Source organism: Somniosus microcephalus, unplaced genomic scaffold, assembly GCF_052327205.1.
Source record: "Somniosus microcephalus isolate GS21.2 unplaced genomic scaffold, FLI_Smic_1.0 unresolved_chr3, whole genome shotgun sequence".
In the NCBI taxonomy this organism is placed as follows: Eukaryota; Metazoa; Chordata; class Chondrichthyes; order Squaliformes; family Somniosidae; genus Somniosus; species Somniosus microcephalus.
Genome location: NW_028225181.1, coordinates 52,390,809 through 52,417,438, shown reverse-complemented (window position 1 = coordinate 52,417,438; position 26,630 = coordinate 52,390,809). Strand labels below are relative to the sequence as shown.

Genomic DNA, 26,630 nt, shown 5'->3' with positions numbered 1-26,630 from the left:
GGGAGTGGGATGTAGTGTCTGAGGGGAGTGGGATGTAGTGTCTGAGGGGAGTGGGATGTCGTGTCTGAGTGGAGTGGAATGTAGTGTCTGAGGTGAGTGGGATATAGTGTCTGAGGGGAGTGGGATGTAGTGTCTGAGGGGAGTGGGATGTAGTGTCTGAGGGGAGTGGGATGTCTTGTCTGAGGGGAGTGGGAAGTAGTGTCTGAGGGGAGTGGGATGTAGTGTCTGAGGGGAGTGGGATGTAGTGTCTGAGGGGAGTGGGATGTAGTGTCTGAGGGGAGTGGGATGTAGTGTCTGAGGGGAGCGGGGTGTAGTGTCTGAGGGGAGTGGGATTTAGTGTCTGAGGGGAGTGGGATGTAGTGTCTGAGGGGAGTGGGATGTAGTGTCTGAGTGGAGTGGGATGTAGTGTCTGAGGGGAGTGGGGTGTAGTGTCTGAGGGGAGTGGGATGTAGTGTCTGAGGGGAGTGGGGTATAGTGTCTGAGGGGAGTGGGGTGTAGTGTCTGAGGGGAGTGAGATTTAGTGTCTGAGGGGAGTGGAATGTAGTGTCTGAATGGAGTGGGATGTAGTGTCTGAGGGGAGTGGGATGTATTGTCTGAGGGGAGTGGGGTGTAGTGTCTGAGGGGAGTGGGATGTAGTGTCTGAGGGGAGTGGGATGTAGTGTCTGAGGGGAGTGGGATGTAGTGTCTGAGGGGAGTGGGATGTAGTGTCTGAGGGGAGTGGGATGTAGTGTCTGAGGGGAGTGGGATGTAGTATCTGAGGGGAGTGGGATGTAGTGCCTGAGGGGAGTGGGATGTAGTGTCTGAGGGGAGTGGGAGGTCGTGTCTGAGGGGAGTGGGATGTAGTGTCTGAGGGGAGTGGGATGTAGTGTCTGAGGGGAGTGGGATGTCGTGTCTGAGGGGAGTGGGATGTAGTGTCTGAGGGGAGTGGGATGTAGTGTCTGAGGGGAGTGGGATGTAGTGTCTGAGGGGAGTGGGATGTAGTGTCTGAGGGGAGTGGGATGTAGTATCTGAGGGGAGTGGGATGTAGAGTCTGAGGGAGTGGGATGTAGTGTCTGAGGGGAGTGGGATGTAGTGTCTGAGGGGAGTGGGAGGTCGTGTCTGAGGGGAGTGGGATGTAGTGTCTGAGGGGAGTGAGATGTAGTGTCTGAGGGGAGTGGGATGTAGTGTCTGAGGGGAGTGGGATGTAGTGTCTGAGGGGAGTGGGATGTAGTGTCTGAGGGGAGTGGGATGTAGTGTCTGAGGGGTGTGGGATGTAGTGTCTGAGGGGAGTGGGATTTAGTGTCTGAGGGGAGTGGGATGTAGTGTCTGAGGGGAGTGGGATGTAGTGTCTGAGGGGAGTGGGATGTAGTGTCTGAGGGGAGTGGGATGTAGTGTCTGAGGGGAGTGGGATGTAGTATCTGAGCGGAGTATGATGTAGTACCTGAGGGAAGTGGGATGTAGTGACTGAGAGGAGTGGGATGTAGTGTCTGAGTGGAGTGGGATGTAGTGTCTGAGGGGAGTGGGATGTAGTGTCTGAGGGGAGTGGGATGTAGTGACTGAGAGGAGCGGGATGTCGTGTCTGAGGGAAGGGGGCAGCTGTGACTATGCGGAGTGGGATGCAGTGACTGAGGGAAGTGGACAGGTGTGACTGAGAGGAGTGGGATGCAGTGACTGAGGGAAGTGGACAGCTGTGACTGAGTGGAGTGGGATGTAGTGACTGAGGGGAGTGGAATGTAGTGACTGAATGTGGTGTGATGTAGTGACTGAGAGGGAGTACGTTATCGTCACTTCAGGAGTTGGCTGTAGTGGATCAGGTGACTGGGGTCACATGACTATGGGTTATTTAAAGCCTGGAGTCTGGCATTCTCCGGACTCCTGTATCAGCCTGATGATGTGTTCGGTGCTCCCCCACTCCTTCACTCTCCCGTGTTTCGTGGCCTTTATTATAGATCCAGAGACAATCCCGACTCAAGAACCCGAGGAACAAACATCTGAAAAATCTACTGAGAAATCGTCCTCTGTCCCATCGGGGTCTTCAGCCTCTGGTATCATTCTGGTGTGGTTCCTTCAAACAGATACTGCACCCAATGTGGCTCCTGAAATGCTCAGTCCCTGAGAATCACCCAGTCTCGAATGAGATATTTCTCAAAGGACAGATTGCCCCGCACTCTATCCAAGATTCCTCGGATTTATCATTTGAGATCAGGGTGAACAGTCAGGAAAGGTGCCAGAACCGGATATGACTGAGAGAATCAGTGGTGGAGTCGGTGTCCTTTGAGGAAGGGGCAGTACCGCTGGAGCTTGTGATACCAGGAGGGTTTGTTTCTGACACTGGGCGACAGAATTGGAGGCGTGGAATTCACAGCACAGAAACAGGCCTTTCGGCCCATCTGATCCATGCTAGTGTTTAGGCTCCATACAAGTCTCCTCCCACCTTGCATCATCTCACCGTATCAGTAGAAACTCCTAATGCTTTCTCCGCCACGAATTTATCTAGCTTCCCCTTCAATTCATCCATGATATTCGCCTCAACTACTCCTTGTAGGGAGCTCCACATGCTCACCACTCTCTGGATAAAGGAGTTTCTCCTGAATTCCCTGTAAGATATATTAGTGACTATCTTATATTTATGGCCCCTAATTTTTGACACCTCCACAAGTGGAAAGAACCTCACTAGGTCTAACCTCTGAAACCCTTCATAATTATAATGACCTCTATCATGTCCCCCCTCAGCCTTCTCTTGTCTGGAGAATATAATCCCCAGCCTTTTCAATCATTCCTGACAGTTGTACCTTCCCAGTTCTGGGATCATCCTTGTAAACCTTGTTTTTGCACCTTCTCCAGTGCCTCTATATCCTTTTCATATTTCGTATATAGAGGCCAGAACAGTGCACAATGCTCCAGGTGTGGTCTAACCAAAGTATATGGGGACCAGAACAGTGCACAATGCTCCAGGTGTGTTCTAACCAAGGAATATGGAGACCAGAACTGTGCAGAGCACTCCAAGTGTGGCTTAACCAAGGTTTTCTGTAAATTTAACATAACTTCCCTGCTTTCCAATTCAATTACTCTAGAAATGAACTCCAGTGCTTTGTTTGAAATGCGATTTACAACACATGGAATCGCAGCAGACATATTTGCCTTGGACTAAACCTTGAACTAAGATCCATTATTCCCACATCAAAAAATCTGGGATAGCGGCAATGTATGAAGGGACAGCTTCAAAATGAATGCCACCAGACACAATCTGAGGGAATAATTCTACCGGAAACTTTCTTGATATGACGGTTCCCGATATGAGATGTTATATTTTGTGCATATGGATTTTCACAAGTCATTTGATAAAGCGCCACACAAGAGCCTTGTTGTGATAGTTAAGGCACGTTATGTTAACAAGAAACAGATTAGAGGATGGAGGGATCCCATGATTCGTTGCTTGTCACTATGTGTTCCACATGGCAGGACGGGTAATAGGTTGTCAACTTTTCCCTACAACTCTCTCTCTCTTCCTGTCTCTCTCTCTCTCTCTCTGACTCTTTTTCACTCCCTCTCTTTCTCTCTCGCTCTATATCTGTCTGTCACCCTCTGTCTATCTTTCTCTCCCTCTGTCTGTCTCTCTCACTCTCTATCTCTCTCTCTGTCTCTATTTATTTGTCTCTGTCTCTCTAGCTCAATTTCTCTCTCTTTCTGTTCATTCTTTGTCTCTTTTCCTTCGTCTCTCTCTCTCTCTTTTTCTGGCTGTCTCTGTCTCCCTCTCTATCTACCTATTTCTCTTTTTCTCTCTCTCTCAATCTGTCTCCATTCCTCCCCGACTTTATCTTACGTTATCAGTCTTTCTTTCTCTCCGTCATTCTCTGTCTCTCTCCGTGTGTCTGTCGCTATCTTTCTCCCTCTTCCTCACTCTCTCACACTCCCCGTCTTTCTTTCTCTCTCTATCCCCGTCTCTCTCTCTCCCCATATATTTCTCTTTCTCTCTCTCTCTCACTTTCTGTCTCTGACCCTCTCATTCAGTTTCTCTCCCTCTTTTTTCCCTCTCTCTCTGGCTCTCTGTCACTACCTTCACTCTTTCTCTCTCTGTTTCCAAGACTCCCTCTGTGTGTCTCTATAACTCATTCTCCCATGTCTGTCTCTCTCTACATATATTTATCCGTCTCTCTCTGTCTATTGATCCTTCAGTCCTGAAATGTCTCTTGTCTCGGTGCCCATCAGTTCAATGCCTGGCCCGGCGCTGTGCTAGACCCAGATCGAGCAGGAAGATCCACTCTTGACCCAGGGCTCGTTCTCCATCCTCCAGTTACCATGTGGCTGATCTTTCATTACAGATTCGGTGAAGACGACAAGTCGTGGAGCCAATGGAGGGTCGACATCAGAAGCTGAGTGCAAGCCGTCAGAGGAGGGACATTCAAGGCCAGGTATCAGCCGGCTTCTGGTAGGACCCATCCAATCAGACTATTCCAGGGTCCAATCCCGGAAACATTCAGTCCCTGACGACACCCTCGGACATTCAGCTATGGAACCTCCCAAATATCCTGCTTTATAATTTGACAGTTCAGTCCCAGTCTCTCCCAATATTAACTACGTAGAATAGAACTGGCCATTCTTCCCAAATGGTCCATGCCAGGGTTTACACTCCACACGAGCCTCCTGCCACCTCTGTTCATCTAACGCTATCAACATATCCTACTATTCCTCTCTCCCTCATATGTTTATCTAGCTTCCCTTAAATGCATCTATGCTATTCACCTCAACTACTCCCTTTGTTAGCATGTTCCACATTCTCACAACTCTCTGGGTAAAGAAGCACAGGAAACTTCGTGATATCCGGCACTGACGGGACCAAGCTGCTGCCGATCGATCAAAACTTCCGGATAGAACAGCGCTAATGTTGAGGAATACGGAGGTTTTCATCGCCGTATCTGACAACAAACACTGTTGCTTAGCAACAGCTTGTAAACACTCGGCCCGTACCTTGGAAGCGTCTCTGAAGCTGTTGCTAAGCTACAGAGATGCTTTCCAGAGCCTGACTGTTATAAAAATGCTAGGAGAAGAAAAAAAACCTAACCAAAACGGCTGCTGATTTCTGCTGTTAGATCGAGGTTTCCGGACATACAACCTCCGGACAAACCAAAGTTTCCTGTATCTCCTGAATTCCCTGTTGGATTTATTAGTGGCCATCTTATATGTATGCGCACTAGTTCTGGACGCTCCCACAAAAGGAAACATCTTCTTTACATCTACCATATCAAAACCTCTTCAGAATTTTAAAGACCTCTATCCAGTAATCCCTCAGCCTTCTCTTTTCGAGAGAAAAGAGCCCCAAACTTCTCACTCTTTCTTTGAAACCACTCCCCCTCCCATTTGCTGTGCTTCTTTTGACTGTGAGGAGTTAGGAGCCGGAGTGGGTCCTCATTTATTGCCCCTCCCCAGTGCCCTGGAATTTGTAGCTGTGGGGCTGCCTTCTCGAGCTGCTGTGGAGAATTGTGGTGGTCGGGTCAGAGGGTGCTTTGTGAAACCAGCGACTGGGCCTGGAATTGTACACACAGATCCACGTTCCCTGGTTCAGCTTCCAGAACAGAAGGTCCTCAGTTGGACCTGCACTCCGGGTTTGCCGTCTCTATGCCCCCTCCCTGTACCCGGTTTTTATTTCTGCCTCTAACTCTGCTCGGCATTGGGCGGGGTTTGGGCATTTTGGCTGAAGCCTTTTCCACTTAATGTTCCAGGGGTGCTGAAGTTGTCGAAGGAGGAGTGTGAGAAGGTCAGTGCCGAGGTCCAAGTGATGTACATCGGCAAAAACAAACTGGACACCCCCGCGAAAAAGGAAGCCTATCTCCGGCAGGTGAGGGAGTTATTCTTTATTCATTCTCGGGTGTGCCGGCACTGATTGACCAACACCAGTTGGCATTGATTGACCAACTCCAGCTGTCATTGACTGACCAACACCAGTTAGCACTGATTGACCAGCTCCCGCTGTCATTGATTGACCAACACCAGTTGGCATTATTTGACCAGCACCAGTTGTCATTCATTGACTGTACCTAGTTGACAATGATTGACCAACTCCAGCTGTCATTGATTGACCAACTCCAGTTGGCATTAATTGACCAACACCAGTTGGCATTGATTGACCGTACCTAGTTGGCATTGACTGACCAACACCAGTTGGCATTGATTGGCCATCACCAGTTGGCATTGATTGACCATCCCCAGTTGGCATTGATTGGCCATCCCCAGTTGGCATTGATTGACCATCCCCAGTTGGCATTGATTGACTATCTCCAGTTGGCATTGATTGACTATCCCCAGTTGGCATCGTTTGATCATCCCTAGTTAGCATTGATTGACCAACACCAGTTAGCATTGATTGACCATCCCCAGTTGGCATCGTTTGATCATCCCCATTTGGCATCGTTTGATCAACCCTAGTTAGCATTGATTGACCATCCCCAGTTGGCATTGATTGACTATCCCCAGTTGGCATCGTTTGATCATCACCATTTGGCATCGTTTGATCATCCCTACTTAGTATTGATTGACCATCCCCAGTTGGCATTGATTGACTATCCCCAGTTGGCTTCGTTTGATCATCCCTAGTTGGCATCGTTTGATCATCCCTACTTAGCATTGATTGACAATCCCCAGTTGACATTAATTGGCCATTCCCAGTTGGCATTGATTGACCATCCCCAGTTGGCATTGATTGACCATCCACAGTTGGCATTGATTGACCATCGCCAGTTGGCATCGTTTGATCATCCCTACTTAGCATTGATTGACCATCCCCAGTTGGCATTGATTGACCATCCCCAGTTGGCATCGTTTGATCATCCCCAGTTGGTATCGTTTGATCATCCCCAGTTGGCATCGTTTGATCATCCCTACTTAGCATTGATTGACAATCCCCAGTTGGCATTAATTGGCCATTCCCAGTTGGCATTGATTGACCATCGCCAGTTGGCATTGATTGAACATTCCCAGTTGCCTTTGATTGACCATCCCCAGTTGGCATTCAATGAACATTCCCAGTTGGGATTGATTAACCATCCCCAGTTGGACTGGTGTTAAGGATAGCGGATTCCCCTTTTGTTAAGTGGAGCGCTATCCCTGGTTTTAAGAGGGAGGGTGTCCCCTTGTGTTAAGAGGGAGGTAGTCGCCTGGTGTTAAGGGGAGAGGCGACGTCTGGTGTTAAGTGGAGGGGATTGATCTGGTGTTAAGTGGAGGGGAGTCCTCTGGTGTTAAGGGGGAGAGGATTCGCTGGTGTAAGGGGAGTGGATGGCGTGATGATAAGGGGAGCGGAGTCGCCTGGTTTTAAGGGGGAGGGGATTCGCTGGTGTTAATGTTAGGGGATTCCCTATGTTTTAGGGACTCGGTGATGTTCCCTGAGAGCCCCTGTTAATGTACGGTGTAACTGCGACACCTTTCTATTGGACCTCACTGAGGGACATCCGTCCATTCCCAGGTACAAGACATGCTGAAAGACCACCTCCCATGCAAGAAACTCGCGCTGCAGTTTCACGGAGAACAGGAGGATGAAGCTGGAAAGAAGAAACGGAAATGACCCGGCAGATCAGGGATTGACAGCGGGTGAACTTCAACCCGAACCTGGGCACATTGACAGCGTCCAGGAGCAGCGGGGGGGGGAGGGGGCTGTTGAGGATGGGGGTGATTGGGTGGGGTGAATAGTGTGAGGTGGGCGGGGCTGGGTGAGTGGGGACAGGGAGTGGGGTGGGGGTTGAGGTGAGTTGTGGTGGGAAATGGGTGGGATGAGTGGGGTCAGGGGATAGGGTAGGGATTCGGGTTGAGTGCTGTCAGGGATGGGGGATTGGGGTGGGGGATGGGGTGAGTTTTATGGGGCCGGGGTGAGTGGCCACAGGGAGTGTGGTCAGGGGCTGGGGTCAGTGTGTTGAGGTGGGGGTGGGATGAGTGGTGTGAGGGTTGGGGCGCGGTGAGTGGTGTCAGGGGGTGGTGTCAGGTTTTGGATGAGTGGAATGAGGTGGGTGGGAGGAGTGGGGGGGGATGGGGTGAATGGGATGTGGGGTGAGTGGGGTCAGGGGCAGGTGTGGTGTGAGGGGGTGTGAGGGGCTGGGATGGGGTGAGTGGTATCAGGGAGTGGTGTCAGGTTTTGGGTGAGTGGGGTGAGGTGGGTGTGATGAGTGGGGATTGGGTGGCTGGGATGTGGGTTGTGTGGGGTCAGGAGTGGTGTCAGGGATTTGGGTCAGGGGGTGAGGGTCAGTGGGTGGGGTGAGGTGGGGTCAGTGATTTGAAGTGGTGGGGTGAGTGCGGTCAGAGGGTGGGGTGTGTGGGCTGAAGTGGGTGGGAATATTGGGGTGTGTTGTGTTGAGTTTTCTCATTGAATTGTTCCTAATGGACAGTGTCCAGGAGCGGTGGTGTGCGGTGTTTAAAAGCGATTTAAAATGTGTTAAACGGAGTCGAAAAGCAGTTTAATAAGGAGTTTAAAAGGAGTTTAATAAGAGATTTTAAAGGTTTTTAAAAGGAGTTTAAAAGGTGTTTATTAAGAGGTTTAAATGTTTTTTAAAAGGAGTTTAATAAGGAGTTTAAAAGGTGTTTAAAAGGAGTTTATTAAGGGGTTTAAAGGGTTTTTAAAAGGAATTTCAACTGTTTAGAAGTTGTTTAAAAGGAGTTTATTAATGGGTTTAATGGTGTTTAAAAGCAGTTTAATGTAGGATTTAAAATGTGTTAAACGGAGTCGAAAAGCAGTTTAATAAGGAGTTTAATAGGTGTTTAAAAGGAGTTTATTAAGGGGTTTAAATGGTTTTCAAAAGGAGTTTAATAAGGAGTTTAAATGGAGTTTAAAAGGAGCTTATTAAGGAGTTTATTAAGGGGTTTAAATGGTTTTTAAAAGGAGTTTAAAAGGTGTTTAAAAGGAGTTTATTAAAGGGTTTAAATGGGTTTTAAAAGGAGTTTAATAAGGAGTTTAAACGATTTTGAATAGGAGTTTAATAAGGTGTTTAGAAATGTTTAAAAGGAGTTTATTAATGGGTTTAATGGTGTTTAAAAGCAGTTTAATGTAGGATTTAAAAGGCGTTTAAAATGTTTTTTAGGGATTTATAAGGAATTTAAAAGGGTTTTAAAAAGTCTGTAAACGGGGCTTTTAAATGGTTTTGGAAGGAAAGGTTTAATCAGATTGCCCTGAGGTGTTAATGTAATACTGGTGATGGGGTTTCTTTATATTGTGGTAATGTCGCTTTGAGCCTTTGTTTGTTGAGTAGGGAAGTAAGATTCTTCAGTGGGAATATCTTCACACAGTGAGAAACAGACAGTGATACTAAGGTTGTAACCATCTGTTTGATGAGAGAAAGATAGACAGAAAGAAAGATTTGCATCTGTATCGTGCCTCAGGATGTCCAAAGCGCTTAACAGCCAATGAAGTACTTTTTGAAGTGTAGTCACAGTTGTAATTTAGGAAACGTAGCAGCCCATTTGTGCACAGCAAGCTCCCACAAACAGCGATGTATCAATGATCAGATTAGAGTGGAGAGAAAGATCCCAATCCTTAGAACGGAGGCCTTAAAGACTTACAACAACAACTTGCGTCTATACAGCGCCTTTAACGTAGAGAAACATCCCAAGGTGCTTCACAGGAGCCTAAATCAGCAACATTTGATGCCGAGCCACATGAGATATTGGGACAGGTTTTAATGAGGATCTTGCAGCAGGAGAGGTGAAGAGGTTTAGGGAGGGAATTGCATAGCTTGGGGCCAAGGCCACCAATGGTGGAGTGGTTAAAATCGGGGGTGCGCAAGAGGACAGAAATGGAGGATTGCAGTGATCGCGGAGGGGTGGAAGAAGTTAGAGATAGGGAGGGGTCGAGGGCATGGAGGGATTTTCAAACAAGGATGAGATTTTTTTTGAATCAATCATTTGCTGGACCGGGAGTCAATGAAGATCAGATAAGAACCTTCCTGAGAAACACCAGAGCTTGAAACTGGGCAATTAGGGAGGTTGAGTGAAGTAAATGGAGTGAGGGATCTGTAGGGACAAGGACAGAATTTAAATCAGCGTTCACAGAAACATTATCCAGGACACCTCTTGATGTAACTTTGAAACAGGCCAATTGTCATGTAGAAGGAGTAAGCAGAAGGTATAAGCAGTGGGTGCTAGAACTGAAACCGTGTTAAAATCTGATCAATCTGTATAGCGAACTCGGGACTGTAACACGTTTGATTATCTGGCTAAAACTCGCAAGGATTTGTCGGAAGCAGTGGCTGTTGTGTGCAATTATTTTATGCTTAATAAATCTGTGACATCAGACATTCAGTGTTGTTAATGCTATTGATTAAAGGAGTGAATTATAAGTAACCACATACGCATTTACACCTTCTCTAACATAGGCCAACTCCTCTCTCCAGTCACTCACTACCCAATCTAGGCCTACACTTGACTCCAGTCCCTCACAACCCGAGCTGGACCTACAACGGACTCCAATCCCTCACTGCCGGGTCTGGCACCACAGCTCACTCCAGTCTCTCACAATCCGGTCATGGGCCTACAGCTGACTCCAGGCATTCACTACAGGGTCTGGATTATACCTGACTCCAGTCCCTCACTACCCGCTCTGGATCTACACGACACTCCAGACTCTCACTACCCAATCTGGGATTACACCCGAATCCAGTTCCACACTAACCGGTGTGGGCCTACACACTAATGCACTACCTCAGTTCCCACTCTGCGCGTACACCTCACATCAGTCCCTTAGTACCTGGACTGATTATCCCCACTCCACTCCCCCTCAGCCAACCAATCCCCTAAACCTTACTGCCCAACTCCCCTCCCCCTCAATACCCCACTCACCGCCCAACTCACCACAACCTCACCTCTCCAATCACCTCCCCCACACTGCCCCACTCCCCTCCACTTACTGTCCCACACCCCTCACCATCACCACCTCACTCCCCTCCCTCTCATCACCCCAAACCCCTCCCAATCACCGCCCCTCTCCGCTCCCCGTCAACGCCCGACCCCACTTCGCTCCCTGTCATCACCCTAATACCCTCCCAATCAATGCAACTCTCCACTCCCCCTAACCTCCCCACTCCACTCCACCATATCCACGCCACTCCCCTCCCCTTCACCACCCCACTCCACTCGCCCTCATTGCCCTACTCCACCACCGCTCACCGCCTGACTCCCCATCCCCTCACGGAACGACTCCCCACCCCCACTCCCAGCCTCTCTCCCCTCTCCCTGACCGCTGCACTCCCCTACCACTCAACGCCCCACTTCCCTCCCATTCAACACCACATGCCCAATCCCCTCCGCAGTCCACTCCCCTCAAGGTCACCCTCCCACTTCCCTCCCTGGTAACCGCCACACTCGACTCCTGACCACCACCCCACTCCTCATCCAGCACTGCCCCACTCTGCTCCCTCACCACCCCACACCCTTTCCCGGTAACCTTCCCAATTGCATTACTCTCAGCGCCCCACTCCACTTCCACTCACCGCGCCACTTGTCATCTCTCAACCACACTCCACTCACCCTCAATGACTTGCTCCCCTCCCCCTCACCATCCGAAACATCTCGCCCAGTCCCCACACTGCCCAATGCCCTCCCACTCCTCACCAACCCATTCTCCTCCTCACCAACTCACTACCCTCCCCCAATTCACCCCTCTCCCCAACCCCTCATCACCCGTCTCCCCAACCCCATATTGCCCCACTGCCCTCCCACTCACCATTCCTCTCCCCTCCCACTCACTGCCCTACTGCCCTCCACCTTAGCGCCCCAATCCCCTCACACTCAGCAACCAACTCCCCTCCCCTCTCTACTCAGCTTCCCACTCTTCACCATCCTTCACCCCACAGCTCCCCTCCCCCTCATCGCCTCTCTCCCCTCCCCCTCATCGCCACACTCCCCATCTCACCATCCAGATCTCTCCCCCTCACCACCATCCACAACCGTCCCACCCACGCCCCTCCCCTCCCGCTCAGCACCCCACTACTCTCCCCAATCCCCTCCCCCACAACTCCCAACTGCGCAGCTGTCCCCACCCCACTCATACACTTACTGCCCCACCACCCAGGCCCTCACTGCCCCACTTCTCTCGCCCCACTCGCCTTCATCTCACCGACCCCCTCAAGCCCCACAACACTGCCCCTCACTGGCCCACTCATCTGCGACTTCTCTCCCTCCTTCTCCCCTCCGGACCCTCCTTCTCCCTCCTTCTCCCATCCCCCATCCTCCTTCGCCCCTCCACCTCCCTCCTTCATCCCTCCCCCTCCCCATACCCAGAGGTGACCTCACCGCGTAGGCTTCTCCACCAACATGGCCGCCCCCAAGGATCCGCAGGAACCGCCCCCTCTCCACGGTCACGGGCTCGGTTGAACCGCTATCCCACAGTGCAGCGCCTCCCTGAGCTACCGTTCCAATGGGGCATCTGCCCACCCGGCCCCTGATGGACAGGTGGGCGAACCAAAGAAACGGCTGCTGCTATTTATGACCAATGTCAGCACGTCGCTGCTCCACTGAGACCGCGCCTCCCGCCGGCACTGTGATGGACAACTGGGCCAAACAATGGCTGAGGGGCGATGCCGTGCTTTGTCCAATCGGAGCGCTGCCTTGCTGTTCAAGTTCAGTCTGGCATTAATGCATCATTCCCCAACAAACGTCTGAAAGTCACCTTCCGATTAGGCACTTTACAGCCTTCCGGACTCAATATCGATTCCAACAATTTCCGATCATAACCTCGGCCCCCATTACATTTTTACATGTATTTTTTTATCCACACTATTGTTTTGTGCCCTTCTCCCTTTATATCTCTCCCACATTGCAGCTGTCTCATTCTGCCAGCGCATTTCACACCTAATCTAGAGCTGTCTTTTGTCTCCAGCAGTCCTATCACCATCTCGTCTGGTTTTGAATACCTCTTAATGCCTCTGCACTTCTCTTTTGTTCTTTCACCCCCATTTCCCAGCCCCCAAACTGGCCTTTAATCTGTTTCATTTCCTGTGTTTTCTCAGTCCTGACGAAGGGTTTCGACCCGAAACGTTGATGCTATTTCTCTCTCCATGGATGTTGCCTGGCCTGCTGAGTTTTTCCAGCATTTTCTGTTGTTATCTCTGAAAGTCATTGCCCGACCAGCGTCATTGCGTCATATCGCTTTGACGGACAGTCGAGTGAGGCACTGCGGGGCGCTGGAACCAATGAGAAACAGCAGGGGGCATCAGCTCTCCTTAAAGCCGAGCGGACCACACTGAATTATGGTTGTGCAAATATATTTCACTGATGTCAATCAAAGAGGGAACCAAACTGTGGAAAGTCAGTGGATGGGGAGGAAGAAAGCAAGGGGAGATGAAGGGAGACAGATGGAGGGGAAAAGGGAACGAAATAGGGGAAGGGCAATTCAATTGGGAAAGTGGAAAAAACAGTATCATAACACAACAGGATGCCATCCGTCCCATCTTGTTTGTGCCGGCTCTTTGGTAGTACTACCCATTTAATCCCAATCCGCTGTTCTTGCCCCATAGAACTGCAAACATTTCCCTTCAAGTGATTTATCCGATTTCCTTTTGAACGTTACTGTTGAATCTGCTTCCACCGCCCTTTCAGGCAGCGCGTTCCAGATCACACCATCTCGCTGAGAAAAACAATTTCCTCCATTCGCCTCTGGTTCTTTTGCCAATCACCTTAAATCTGTGTCCTCTGTTTATTGACCCTTCTGCCACTGGAAACATTTTCTCCTTGTTTACTCCATCAAAAACCCTTCATGATTTTGAATTCCACTATCAAATCTCCTCTTACCATTCTCTGCTCTAAGGAGAACAATCGCAGCGTCTCCAGTTTCTCCACATAAGTGAAGTCCATCCTCCCTGGAACTATTCTCAGAAATCTTTTTTGGAGCCTCTCCAAGGCCTTGACATCCTTCCTAAAGTGTGCATAACCTCCTTGCTTTTCTACACTATTCTTCTATTATTAAAGCCAAGGTTCCGGTAAGATTTTTTTATTAGCCTTCATAACTTGTCCTCCAATTCATTAAGATTAGTGTTCATACACCACATGTCTCTCTGTTACTCCACCCCATTTTAAATTGTACCATTTAGATCCTATTTTCTCTCCATATAATTGTTCTGACCAAAGTTTATCACTTCACACTTCTCTGTGTTCAATTTCATCTGCCCTGTGTCTGCCCATTTCACTAGTCTGTCTATGTCCTCCTGAAGTCTGCTCCTGTCCTTCGCATAAATTATTACTTTTCTGAGATCTATATCAGCTGCAAACATTGAAATCATGCCCGGTGTACCGAAGCCCTGCTCATTAATATATATCAAACAGAGCAATGATGCCAACTCCGACCGTTGTGAAACACCACTGCACATTTCCCTCCAATTCAAGGACTATCGTTCACCACTTCTCTCTGTTTGCTGTCCCTTAGAAAATGTCATATCCGTGGTGCGACTGTCAATTTAATCCAATGGGCTTTAATTTTTCTAACACATCTATTATGTTGTACTTTACCCAATGTCTTTTGAAAGTCCATGTACACAACATCAACCGCACTATCCTCATCGTACCTCTCCATCACTTCATCAAAGATCAAGTTAGTCAAACACGATGTGCATTTAATAAATCTTTGCTGACCTAAATTTATTAGCCCATGCTTTTCCAAGTGCAAATTCATGTTGTTCTGGATTAATGTGTCTAAATGTTTCCCCACCAGCGACATTAGGCTGACTGGCCTGCAGTTGCCTGCTTTATCCCTCTCCCCCTTTTTGAACAGAGGTGTACCATTTGCATTCCTCCAATCCTCTGGCACTACTTCAAAAGGGCTCATTACGAGTTCCCTTGTTTTCTGTGGTGTTCAACAATGATTTAGACTTCAATGTTGGGGGCATGATTAAGAAGTTTGCAGATGATGCAAAAATTGACTGTGTTTTTGATAGTGAGGAAGAAAGCTGTAGGCTGCAGGAAGATTTCAATGGACTGGTCAGGTGGGCAGAAAAGTTGCAATTGGAATTCAATCTAGAGAAGAGTGAGGTAATGCATTTGGGGAGGTTTAACGAGGTAAGGAAATACACAATAAATAGGAGGATACTGAGAAGTGCAGAGGCAGTGAGGGGCCTTGGCGTGCAGTTCCACAGATCCCTGAAGGAAGCAGGACAGGTAGATGAGATGGTTATGAAGAAATACGGGATATATTCCTTTGTTAGCTGTGGCATAGAATGTAAGAGCAGTGATTTTATGCTTCAACTGCATAAAACACTAATTAGGCCACAGCTAGAGTATGGCGTAATGTTCTGGTCACACATTACAGGAAATATGTGATTGCACTGGAGAGGATAGAGAGGAGATTTAATAGAACGTTGCCATGATGGGAGAATTTTAGCTGTGCTGATAGATTAGATAGGCTGGTGTTGTTTTCTTTGGGGCAGAGGGGCTGAGGGGTGATTTAATTTGAGGTGTATAAAATTATGAGGGGCGTAGAAAGAGTGGTTAGGAGGGACCTATTTCACCTAGCAATGAGATCAATAACCAGAGGGCATAGAGCTAAAGTAATTGGTAGAAGGATTAAAGGGGATTTGAGGCGAACATTTTTTCACCCAGAGGTTGCTGCGGTTCTGAAATTCACGGCCTGAATGGGTGGTAGAGGCACATTTAAAGAAAGAAACACTTGCATTTATATTGTGCTTTTCACGACCTCAGGACATCCCAAAGCGCTTTACAGCCAAAGAAGAGGCGAGAGTGCTACCCACTGAGCCACAGCTGACATAACTACTTTAAAAAGTTAAAGGCGCTATATAAATGCAAGTTGTTGTTTTTGTTTTCATCTAGGGAGCTCGAGCTTTCGAGGCCCTTCAGTTCCCCTCATGGGAATATTTCTAGCCTGTAGCTGAACCACCTCCTCTTTGAAATCCTCCTGTTGTTCAATAACTGTTTCGCCGACCAACCTTCAATTCCAAAGCACCTGGGCAATTATGATGATATGATCACTGTTCTCGTAACCCCCCCCCGACTGAAACATGCATCACTTCCTCCGTTCATGTCCCAGAACTAGATCCAGCACTGATTCCTTCCTCGTTGGACTGGTCAGGAAAGTTCCCTTGTACACATTTGAGGATTACCTCCCCCTCTTTGCCCTTTACACTGTTTCAATTACAGACTATATTAGGATAATTGAAGTCTCCCTTTATCACTACCCTGTAATTCATGCATCTTTCAGCAATTGGCCTGCAAATTTGCTCAATTTATCTCCTTCCCACTATTTGTTGGCCTACAGTGTACACCGAGAAGCTTAATATCTCCTTTTTTGTTGCTTAATTCTAACCAAATAGATTCTGTCTTTGGTCCCTCATCTACCTCATCCCTGTCCAGTGCTGTAATAGTTACTTTAATCAATACTGCTACACACGCTCCTTTCTATGCTTCCCTATCTTTCCTGAATAGCTTGTAGCCAGGAATATTAAGTTCCTAATCCGCCCCTTCTTGGAGCCAGGTCTCTGTTATTGCCACTGTATCATACTCGCATGTGGTGACTTGTGCCTGCTGGTCACCAACCTTATTTACCACACGCCATTTATGTACATGCACTCCAACCCCATGATAGACTGCCTCGCAATTGCCTCCAGTCTGATCCCTCCTATTTCTGAACGACTCTATACTCTAGTGCTACTTGCCTCTCCCAGTCATCTGTGCACCTTTTTTCTCCTCCTCAAATGTTTCATCCTGTTGGCAATCTCCCAGCCAAATTAGTTTAAACCCTCCCAACAGCACAGTTGTGGAGAAGTAGGAATGACAGGGGGAGAAGGGGGAAAGAAATGTGGGAAGGGGAATGAAATGAGAGACGAGGGAAATAAATGGGAGACGAGGGAATGAAATGGTGAATTGGAAAGGAATGGGGGGAAGCCGGTGTTAAGATTTCAGGTCCGCCGATTGTGCGGGGAATGTGGGCTCGGTGCGTCTCACAGGAAGTGACCTCATCCCGCTGATGTGATCATCAACATGGCCACTGCCGGCACCACCATCCTGTCCGCCATCTTGTCAATACCCTCCGCATAGACCAGTCAGAGTGAGAGAGAGAGAGAACGGGAAAGATTGAGAAAGAGAGAGACAGAGAAAGAGGAGTAAAGAGACAGGGACATAGGGAGTGAGATAAAGAGAGAGAGAGAGAGAGAGGGAAATGGACCAAGTGGGGAAAGAGAGAGAGAGATAAAGGGTGAGAGGGAGAGAGACGCAGAGCGAGATGAAGAGAGAGAGAGAGAGAGTTAGATGAGAATGCTTCATCCTGTTCCAGGAAAGCAGGACGCGGGGTGAAAGTGGGACCAGAAACACCTTATAAGAACGTAAGAAATATGAGCAGGAGTAGGCCATTCGGCCCCTCGAGCCTGCTCCACCATTATATCAGATCATGGCTGATGTTCGACCTCAATACCACCTTCTCGCAATATCCACATAATCTTTGATTCCACGAGAGTCCAAAAACCTACATATTTCAGCCTTGAATATACTCAACGACAGAGATTCCACAGCCCTCTGAACTAGAGCATTCCAAAGATTCACAACCCTCTGAGTGAAACAATTTCTTCTCATCTCTGTCATAAATGGCCGACCCCTTATGCTGAGATTATGACCCCTAATTCAAGACACTCCAGCCAGGGGAACCAGCCTCTCAACGTATACCCTGTCAATCCCTTCAGAATCTTATATGTTTCAATGAGATCAGCTCTCATTCTTCTAACCAACTGAGCGTAGAGACCCATTCTACTCAATTTCTCCTCATACGACAGCCCTCTCATCGAAGGAATCATTCGAGGGAACCTTCGTTACACCCCCTCTAAGATAAGTATATCCTTCCTTAGGTACAGAGACCAAAACTGTGCACAGTACTCCAGGTGTGGTCTCACGAAAGCCCTGTACAATAGCAGCAAGACTTTCTGAGCGGGCCAAGTGATATACGAGGTCGACACATTACCCAACTTAGACTTACGTGAAAAAACTCACACAACCAAACAGTTTGAGAGAAGTAAAAATGCACAGTTTAATGTACAGAGCGCTCTGGGAGAAGAAGAACAGGAGACCCCGCGGTCTCAGCTGCCAGCTTCTGGGTTTTACAATAGTAGCCGAGCTTCTTTTATACAGTTTAAAAACAGGAAAGGTACCATACCAGCAGTTATTACATTAATTCCTTGGCCAATCTGGTACTTTAGCATCCTTCAACTTTGGCCAATCCGATACCTTAGCAACCCTTAATCACATTCTGTCAGAAACAAGTTAATTATATTATTATACCGTTAGCTAGCTTCTTTCACAAACAACTTAATTATGTTACTGTTAGCTAGCTTCTTTCATGTGACATGTTGGTATTTCGCAACCCTATTCTCACAGTGATACCTATGTCCTGCCAGTTGCATAACCCCGCCCTTAAACACCCGTTACCTCCCTTGTTCATAGAGTCATAGAGTCATAGAGTAATACAGCACGGATAGAGGCCCTTCGGCCCATCGTGTCCGCGCCGGCCATCAAGCCCTGTCTAATCTAATCCCATATTCCAGCATTTGGCCCGTAGCCTTGTATGCTATGGCATTTAAAGTGCACATCCAAATGCTTCTTAAATGTTGTGAGGGTTTCTGCCTCCACAACCCTTTCAGGCAGTGAGTTCCAGACTCCAACCACCCTCTGGGTGAAAAAGTTCTTTCTCAAATCCCCTCTAAACCTCCCGCCCTTTACCTTGAATCTATGCCCCTTAGTTATTGACCCCTCTACTAAGGGAAAAAGCTCCTCAGCATCCATCCTATCTATGCCCCTCATAATTTTGCACACCTCAATCATGTCCCCCCTCAGCCTCCTCAGCTCCAAGGAAAACAAACCCAATCTGCCCAGTCTCTCTTCATAGCTGAAGCGCTCCAGCCCTGGTAACATCCTGGTGAACCTCCTCTGCACCCTCTCTAACGCGATCACATCCTTCCTGTAGTGTGGCGACCAGAACTGCACACAGTATTCCAGCTGTGGCCTAACCAGTGTTTTATACAGCTCCATCATAACCTCCTTGCTCTTATATTCAATGCCTCGGCTAATGAAGGCAAGTATCCCATATGCCTTTTTTACCACCTTATCCACCTGTTCCGCCGCCTTCAGGGATCTGTGTACTTGCACACCCAGATCCCTCTGACCCTCCGTCTTGCCTAGGGTCTTTCCATTCATTGTGTATTCCTTTGCCTTGTTAGTCCCCCCAAAGTGCATCACCTCGCACTTTTCCGGGTTAAATTCCATTTGCCACTGTTCCGCCCATCTGACCAACCCATCTATATCGTCCTGCAGACTGAGGCTACCCTCCTCGCTATTTACCACCCTACCAATTTTTGTATCATCCGCGAACTTACTGATCATACCCTTTACATTCATATCCAAGTCATTAATGTAGACCACAAACAGCAAGGGACCCAGCACCGATCCCTGTGGTACCCCACTGGCCACAGGCTTCCAGTCACAAAAACAACCTTCGACCATCACCCTCTGCCTTCTGCCACTAAGCCAGTTTTGTATCCAATGTGCCAAGGCACCCTGGATTCCATGGGCTCTTACCTTCTTGACCAGTCTCCTGTGCGGGACTTTATCGAAGGCCTTACTGAAATCCATGTATACCACATCCACTGCGTTACCCTCATCCACACACCTAGTCACCCCCTCAAAAAATTCAATCAAATTAGTCAGACATGATCTTCCCTTGACAAAGCCATGTTGACTATCCCTGATTAATCCTTGCCTCTCCAAGTGGAGACAAATTTTGTCCCTCAGGATTTTTTCCAATAATTTTCCTACCACTGATGTTAGGCTCACTGGCCTGTAGTTCCCCGCTTTTTCCCTACTACCCTTCTTGAATAATGGTACTACATTAGCGGTTCTCCAGTCCTCTGGCACATCCCCTGTGGCCAGAGAGGTCCTGAATATATGTGTTAGAGCCCCCGCAATCTCCTCCTTTGCCTCACACAGCAGCCTGGGATACATTTCATCCGGGCCTGGGGATTTATCCATTTTTAGGCCAGCTAAAACCGCCAATACCTCCTCCCTCTCGATGTTAATATGTTCGAGCATATCACAGTCCCCCCGCCCTATTTCTATGTCTACATCGTCCTTCTCCATAGTGAAAACAGATGCAAAAAATTCATTTAGAGCCCCTCCTACATCTTCCGGCTCCACACACAGATTGCCACTTTTGTCCCTAATGGGCTCTATTTTTTCCCTAGTTATCCTCTTACCCTTAATATACTTATAAAACATCTTCGGATTTTCCTTTATTTTGCTCGCCAGTGTTATTTCATGGCCCCTCCTTGATCTCCTAATTTCTTTTTTAAGTATCCCCCTGCACTTTTTGTACTCCTCTAGGGCTTCCTCCGTCTTTAGCCTTTTGTATCTACCAAAAGCCCTCCTTTTTTTCCAAATCCATTCTCGTATATCCCCTGACATCCAAGGTTCCCTGTGGTTTTTGGAACCACCCTTGACCTTTACGGGAACATGTTGCCATTGTATGATCTCAATCTCCCTTCTGAAAGCCTCCCATTGCTCCGATGCGGATTTTCCTACAAGTAGCTGATCCCAGTCCATTTTGGCCAGATCCTGCCTTATCCTATTAAGATCGGCCTTCCCCCAATTTAGAACCTTTATTTCCGGCCCATCCCTGTCCTTTTCCATGGCCACCTTAAATCTTACCATATTATGGTCACTATCACCAAAGTGCTCACCTACTAGCACTTTTTCCACTTGGCCGGCCACATTCCCTAGAATTAGGTCCAGTACCGCCCCCTCTCTTGTAGGACTTTCTACATGCTGGCTCAAAAAGCTCTCCTGGATGCACTTTAAGAATTCTACACCCTCTGAGCCTTTCACACTCTGACTATCCCAGTTAATATTGGGGAAGTTGAAATCCCCCATTATTATTACCCTATTATTTGCACATTTCTCTGAGATTTGCCTACATATCTGTTCCTCTATCTCCCCCTGACTGTTTGGAGGCCTATAGTACACTCCCAGCAAAGTGCTTGCCCCCTTTTTGTTTTTAAGCTCCACCCATATGGCCTCATTAGAGGACCCTGCTAATATATCATCCCTCCTTACTGCAGTAATTGACTCCTTAATTAATATTGCGACACCCCCTCCTCTTATACCTCCCCCTCTGTCTCGCCTGAAGATTCTGTACCCCGGAATATTGAGCTGCCAGTCTTGCCCTTCCCTCAACCATGTCTCCGTGATAGCAACAATATCATACTCCCATGTGTTTATCAACACCTTCAGTTCATCCGCCTTATTTGCAAGACTCCTTGCATTAAAATAGATGCCATCCAGCCTTGCCCTTATATATTTGCCCTGTCTACCAAGCTGACTTGTTTTTTTCTCTATAATTGGCAGCACATCCCCCCCTATTTCAGCTCCCCTCTGTATCCCATCCCCCTGCCAAGTTAGTTTAAACCCCCCCCAACAGTGCTAGCAAACCTCCCCGCAAGGATATTTGTCCCGCTCTGGTTCAGGTGCAACCCGTCCGACTTGTACAAGTCCCACCTTTCCCAGAAGCAGGCCCAGTGATCCAGGAAAGTAAAACCCTCCCCCCTACACCAACTCTTTAGCCACGCATTCATCTGCTCTATCCTCCCATTCCTATACTTACTAGCACGTGGCACTTGGAGTAATCCAGAGATTACAACCTTTGAGGTCCTGCTCTTTAATCTGTTACCTAGCTCCCTAAATTCTTGATGCAGGACCTCATCCCTCTTTTTACCTATGTCGTTGGTACCAATGTGGACCACGACCATTGGCTGTTCACCCTCCCCCTTCCTAAACATAATTTTTCGCTCTTACAGTTTCACCCCAACAGTTGACTAGCCGTTCCTGTCTTACGTCTGTACAAGTGACATCACAAGTTGGTGCAAGCAGATCAAGTCAGCTGTCTGTTATGCCAGTGTCTGCAAAATGTCAATAAATGTCAAGTATTTCAGCGGGCACTACGGTGCCATTTTAAATTTTCCTCCAACACCTTGTATTAAATGCCAACATACTATTAGCCTTGCGAATTGCTGGCTATACCTGCATGTTAACTTTCAGTGTTTTTTGTACAAGGACATCCAAAATCCCTTCGAACACCAACATTTAAAGGTTCCCCAACATTTAAAAATATTCTTTATTTCTATTCTTCCTACCAAAATGAATAACCTCACACTTCCCCACATTATACTCCATCTGCCACCTTCTTTCCCACTCACTTAACTTGTTTATGTCCCTTTGCAGGCTCTTTATGTCCACCTCGCAGCTCATTTTCCCACCTAACTTTGTATCATCAGCAAATTTGTACACTTTACACTCGGTCCTTCATCTAAATCATTCATATAGATTGTAAATAGCTAAAGCCCCAGCATTGATCCTTGCAGCACCCACAATAACAGTCTGCCAACCTGAAAATTACCCGTTTATTCCTATTCTCTGTCCTCATATAAACCACACGGTCTTAGAGATCGTCCGCGGGTACAATTCTAGACTCGACGGGGAATGTAGCTGAGCCAGTGGAAATATGGAAGCAAGGAGCGGGGTAACCGTGATTGGCGGTGATCTGGATCATGCTGAGCCCCAGCCGAGCTATGCTGGGAGCTGTTCTGTTTCCATTTTTTCCTTATTCAATCACGGGATGTGGGCGTCGCTGGCAAGGCCATCATTTATTGTCCATCCTCAGTTGCTCTTGAGTAGGCGGTGGTGAGCCGCTGCAGTACGCAGTGCTGTTATGGTGGTGGGGCTGGGAGGCGGGGTGGGAGGGGGCGGTGGCGGCGGGGAGAATTCCAGGATTTGGTCCAAAAGATGTTGAATTAATGGCGATATATTTCCAAGTCAGCCTGCGTGATTGGGAGGTGGTCGTTCACCCATGTGCCTGCTGCCATGTCCTTCTATGTGGAAGAGGTCGCGGGTTTCGGAGGTGCTGCCACAGAAGCCTTGGCGAGTTGCTGCAGTGCATCTTGTAGATGGTACACACTGCAGCCATGGTGTGCCGGTGGAGGAGGGAGTGAATGTTAAGGTGATGGATGGGGTGCCAAACAAGCAGGATATTTTGTCCTGGATGGTGTCGACCTTCTTGAGTGTTGTTGGAGCTGCACTCATCCAGGCAAGTGGAGAGCATTCCATCACACTCCTGACTTTTGCCTTGTAAACGGAGGAAAGGATTTGGGGAGAAACAAAATGAGACACTCGGAAAAACCCAGCCTCTGATCTGCTCTTGTAGCTACAGCATTTATGTGGCTGTTTCCGTTAAGGTTCTGGCCGTGGGATAACCCACGATGTTGCTGGTGTTGGATTTATCGATAGTAATGCAAGTAAATGTCAAGGGGTGGTGCTTATACACTCTCTTGTTGGAGATGGCTCTTGTGTGGCGGGAAAGTTACTTGCCACTTATTAGCTCCAACCTGAATGTGGTCCAGCACTTGCGGCATGTGGGCACGGACTGCTTAATTATCAGAGGAGTAGCGAATGGAGCTGAGCACTGGGTAATCAACAGCAAACATCCCCACTTCTGACCTTATGTTGGAGGGAAGGTCATTCATGAAGCAGCTGAAGATGTTTGGGCCTAGGGCACTGCCCTGAGGCACTCCAGCAGCGATGTCCTGTGGCTGAGGTCATTGACCTCCACAACCATCTTCCTTTAAGCTAGGTGTGACTCAAAGGGGGTGGGATTCACATTGACTATAAGATCAGCGTAGGGGCGAGTTGAGTAACTGGGTGGAAGCCTGCAGGAGAACAAAGCAGAGTGGGCTGTTGAAGGATCATCAGGGACTTTTTTCCCCATCTGAGCCAAACTGGTACCAAATCAGGTCCATTCCATTGGCATTGCTGGAGGAACAATAACCAAGATCCATCTAGTTCACCTTCTCCCATCCTGGTAGACGCGGGGTACAATGATAATGGAGTTGTTGACTAATCACAGCAATCAATCTCATTCAATTAGCCTACAGCAGAACCAGACATGAGATGAGGAAACCCCCCAGTGGTGGAGAGCTTTGGGAACCATAGATCCAAAGTCACCTGTTCCTCCCCAGCCACGCTACGCTTAACACGTCATGGCTCAAGTTACTAATACACTTTCCGCAAGAGAAGTCTCTTGAATGTGCAGGGAATGTCTGCTTCCAGCATCTCCCTGGGGATCCTGTTCCATAGATTGACTGACTGTTTGCTGCAGTAACATTATCGCAGATTCATTTTTAGGTAAAATAATTACAAGGCTAATGAAATGTTAGGCTTTATCTCAAAGGGTGCTGAAATACAGAGAGCTGGATTTATGCTACAGTTGTATGAAGCTCTGGTCAGACCCCATCTGGAGAAACTCTGTTCAGTTCTGGGCACCGCACCTCAGGAAGGATATATTGGCCTTGGAGGGGGTGCAGCGCAGATTCACCAGAATGATACCGGGGCTAAAAGGGGTAAATTATGAGGAAGGGGTGCAGAGACTGGACATGTATTCCCTCAAGTGTAGAAGGTTAACGGGTGATCTACTTGAGGTGTTTAAGATGATTAAAGGAGTTGATAGTGCAGATAGAGAGAAACTACGTCCAGAAAAAGGGAGCACAACCACAAAATTAGAGCTAGGCCGTTCAGGGGTGATGTCAGGAAGCAATTATTCACACAAAAGTTAATGGAAACCTGGAGATCCCTCCCCCAAAAACATGTAGCTGTTAGAGTTCAGTTACACATTTCAAAACGGAATGTTGTGTTAGGTAAGGGTATTTAGGGATATCGAACCAAGGTGGGCAAATCGGGTAAAGATACAGATGAGCCATGATCTCATTGAATGTGGGACAGGCTCGATGGGCTGAACCACCTACTCCTGATCCTGTGTTCCTATGTAACCCATTGAGTCAGATGGATTTGCCAATGTGTCCACATTGAGCAGAATACAATGGAGCAGCACGAGGTGCTGGGAATGGGGGACAGGCCCACCAGTTACTGTAGTATCCCATCTGATCCCAGACATCACCAATCATCTAACAGCGAGCGTTCCTTACCGAAACAACACAGGTTTCTCATGATCAGATGATCAAGCCATTTCTCCAAGATCAATAAGCTTCTTGAAACGTTCAGATTAAAAGTTCAAGGATTTATTGAGCATACAGATCATGCAATAGCAAATAAACATACACTAAAAAGATCGGGATTACAAACACACCCGAACGCCAGGGAATCAAATACATTACATTTCTGAGCTCAGTAGTCAGGCCCTTCAAACCATTGCAATCCAAATCCTCATTACCCTCTGCCACTTTATTCCTAACTTTCTAATCTACAGACTTCCTTGTCCAAATGTCCATCAGTAGAAGCTACACAGCCCTGGCCATGTCTGCCTCACGTGTGCAGTTTTCCACCTTTACACTACAGAATGGTGATCAATGGGTCATTTTACAACACTTCTATTGACTGACGCGGGTGAAGATGGGAACATCTCACTTTCCACTTCCTCGGGAATAAAACTCCGGATGAGGAGAATCTCACAGGACCCGCCCCTTATCAGTAATTTCAGTTAATAAAGCTGGTGTCGTTACTGTTTCCACTGGGCTCATGAGCTCGGTATAACTTATTTACTTCGTTATCTTATCAAGCATTTAGCTTTTTTCACACATAATTGCTATTCTACCAAATAAAATCTTTACTTATAATTAAATGTTTGATTCTGTAAAGTCCAGAACCAACTATTTCCCCCACTCTGCTGAAACCCCAATTAAAAAGATGAGATCTACACAGAGGTTCTCCTTTTACCACGACTATCTGTTGCCCTTGCACCTGTTATCAGTGCTGACAGCTCCCTGAAGCTTTGGAATCTCTACACAATGGTAGGTCTTTAATGAAGTTCCCTCATTAAGCAGGAGATCACTTCCTCCTGAACTGGGCCGGATCTCTACGGTCAGTCTCGGTTCAGCAGTCCAGTGGTCACTACTTAAAAATGGAATGGTATTTAACACAGCAAAGGCTACAAGCTCCCACACCCCTGCAGTATGAAGAGGAATCAATAGCGATATAAGAATTGCACACACCTAGTTGGAGATTAACCCTTTGCTGACAGTTTCCTTGGGTTAAACAAGTTGAAGGTGAGGCAGAGCCATAATCGAGCGAGGCTGTGAAACACACGGAGACGGGATCACGGGCTCCGGGCGCTCGCTGACATGGTCGGTCACCTTCATTCTTCCACAACCGAGCACTCAAGGTCATCCGGACTCAAATCGAACCCCTCGTTCGCACATTGATCCTTCAACATCAGCTTCACCTGCATCACAGACAGGAGAAAGGATGAGTGTTGCAGCAAGGATGGGGAGGGAAGAGAGATAGACAGAGAGATAGACAGAGAGAGACAGTGACAGAGATAGACAATGTATGAGAAATATAGAGACAGAGACAGTGACAGAGAGAGAGCAAGAGAGAGATAGACAGAGAGAGACAGTGAAAGAGAGAGAAAGACAGAGTCAGAGAGAGAAAGATAGAGACAGATGGAGAGAGAGAGAAAGAGAGGGTGTGTGAGAAACAGGGAGAGAGACAGACAGGCAGAGAGAGAGAGACAGTGAGAGATAGAATGGGGGAGAAACAGCGACATACAGAGAGAGGAAGAGACAGAGGGGGAGAGAGAGACACAGAGAAAATGAGCGACAAAGTGATTTGATCCTACCCTCAGCAAGTCATTCAGC

The 26,630-nt window shown here is 47.8% G+C and overlaps 2 long non-coding RNA genes and 1 pseudogene across 2 annotated transcripts in view; 2 read left to right on the top strand and 1 right to left on the bottom strand.

The window, feature by feature from the left end:
• Window positions 1-26,630, top strand: part of LOC147091441 (uncharacterized) — a 347,011-nt gene that overhangs the window by 203,369 nt on the left and 117,012 nt on the right. The gene's annotated exons all lie outside the window — the stretch shown is intronic.
• LOC147091445 (uncharacterized) overlaps window positions 1-26,630 on the bottom strand; it is a 106,129-nt pseudogene that overhangs the window by 50,487 nt on the left and 29,012 nt on the right.
• LOC147091446 (uncharacterized) lies at window positions 4,271-7,621 on the top strand. Its single transcript, XR_015075209.1, has 3 exons — window positions 4,271-4,391; window positions 5,700-5,815; window positions 7,436-7,621. It is a non-coding gene; the product is annotated as an uncharacterized LOC147091446 (long non-coding RNA).